Consider the following 2,587-nt stretch of genomic DNA (forward strand, 5'->3'; position numbering starts at 1 on the left):
CCTGAAATTCTCTCAGTGTCCCAGTTCTGCCATTTATTTATGGTGTGGCCTATTTCAGTTTCAGCATTTCTTTGCCATTGATTGAGAAGAAGTGTAAAACCTGCAAAAGAATACTAAATTTGGAGCCAGAAAATGCGTGTTTTAATGAGGTCCAACTTTGCCTTTTCACAGCTGTGAAATCACAATAAAGATCCTTAATCTCTTCACACCTATTTCCTCATTTGTTAAATGAGGACAGTTACACTTCCCTCACAAGGCTATTAAGGATGGCAAATGAGACCCCCCAAAAAGCAAGCATACTTTAGAATCTATAAAGCACAATGCAAATATGAGACTTTTTTTTAACAATTAGGAGGCAAGCAAATGACATCTTAATTGACAGGTGGCAGTGAAAAAATTGCTACCATGTGTGTTAATTCAGGCACAGTAATGCCAACACTGTAGTATAGGCTATTTTATACTTATTGAGAAGTATGTTTCCACACTTCACTAGGGCTGATACTCAAAGCCTTCAAAAGCAAAATCTGGATATCTACCCTCTGAAATAGCTGGAAAGGAAAGACTAGCTCCCCTTCCTTCCTGTCACCAGTTGGATAATATGTGTTGACCTCCACTTGACCTTGAATGTCTACAAATATCCAAGCTGGAGAGTTGCAAGCCCATATTAGTTGGTTATTATTTTTTTCCTAAGAATGCATTGCTAAAAGGTAAATCAAGTAGGAAAATCTCAAATGACAGGACTTCTTCATTAATCTACTACAAGTTGCCAACATCTAGCTTAGCCATTTATCAGTGAAATAGCAGGCATACCAGTAAGAGATTTGATAAACAAATTTGGGTAATATCACACAATTATGTCTAATCATAATTTAATTATCAACATCAGAGATCTTGCCATTTTAAAGGAACAATATGTAAGACATACCACTACTAGAGAATATTTGTCGGTAATAATTTCTCTTAAAAATGGTTTCATCCAGGGCGTAGTGGCGCCCGCCCTATGGCAAAAATGGTTTCATCCAATTTTAATTATAGAAGTGTATGGCTTATATGAAGTATTCTCTTTTTTTCTTTTTTTTTTCTTTTTTGGAGAGATTTTTGCTATAGGGCGCGTGCGCTCGCCAAACAGACAGAGAGAGACAGAGAGACAGAAAGCGAGAAATCACCCCCCGGGGGGATGGCCACGCCACAATCCCTTCTCCTCCGTAATCCTCTTGGGATCTTGGGCAAGCACACACACACGCCTGGCATGAGTTTTAGCCACCAGGTCCGAGACACGAACCACGGTTGACTATGTGGGAGTCCAGTGACAAAGCCATTACGCTAACTGCTGGCCCCAATATATGAAGTATTCTTAAAAGAATTATTTTATTTAACTTTATTTATTTACTTATTTATTTTAATTTGCCCAGAGATGGACATAGTGAGAGAGAGAGAGAGTGAGGAAGCAAGCCACCAGGTCCAGGACTTGAACTGTGCTCAGCCACGTGGGAGTCCAGTTCCCTTAACCACCATGCCATCTGCCAGCCCAGGTTACAGGAAGTTTTAAATAAAGAGGAATTCAGATCCAGGGAACTACTGAAGAGGAAGCTAAACAGGGGTAAGAACTCAAGAAAAATGTCCCTCTTTGAATTTGAAATAAAGACTCAATAGGAATATTGCTGATCCATTAGAACTCCCTTGACAATTTACTCTTTTCATTCTAGCCAAGCAGTAAGTTTTTTGATGTCCTTCTTCAAATACCTTTTAACACCTACTGTCATGCCAAAGCAGATATATCTTCTTTCTTAGGCTTTCTTCTCATTTAGGAACTATGAAAGAAATAGATGGTGGCACTCTGAGTAGAACAGAGAAATAGAAACCCTTGATTTTCTGCCTTTCCAATTCACAACCCTACCAACCGTAATATCAGCATGGCTGGAGCACTAAACTTGAAAATAGGCTTTTCTTTATCAAGCTGACCCATAGACGATGGGAGAAAGTCATCCAGGGGTCAACGAAGAAGTCAAGACCATCTTTACTAACTCAATTTTTGAAGAAGTATAAATAGACATTCAAGTTATCTTTGTCTTAATATTGGAAAGTTTTCTTAAAATAAATAAATGATATACTTTGATTAAAAGAGAAAAAGAGGTACTTGGAGGACAGAGCACCAGGATTGGGTGGTGATGGAACAATAAAAATGGGAATGATAAAACAAAGAACAGATGAAAGTATCCATCTCTCTTACCCTGGAATAAGGTCCATCTATCATCCCTATTCCCTTAAATGCTGTGGTTCATCAGAAAGTTTCCCCATTCCTACCTTACACCCATCCTGGGTTCATAGAAATTCCCACCTGCAAGTGCTGTAAGTTGTGTACTTCCCTGTTCTCCAAATTTGGGCTGTCTCAAATCTTTGAAAGATGCTTTCTCTCTTTACAATGGCCTCTTTGAATTAACCAGGTAGTTTTGCTGTGGGTGGTTGTTTTTTTCTAAGTCCCTGATATTTTTTAATCTCCAGCCACACAAATCCTGGGGTTTTATATATGTTCCAGGCTTTCTTTGAGTTACTGACTTTTTAAATTCTACCTGCTAGGGTTTTTTTT

The sequence above is a fragment of the Tupaia chinensis genome, unplaced genomic scaffold (genome assembly GCF_000334495.1).
Source record: "Tupaia chinensis unplaced genomic scaffold, TupChi_1.0 Scaffold000475_1, whole genome shotgun sequence".
NCBI classification, from domain to species: Eukaryota; Metazoa; Chordata; class Mammalia; order Scandentia; family Tupaiidae; genus Tupaia; species Tupaia belangeri.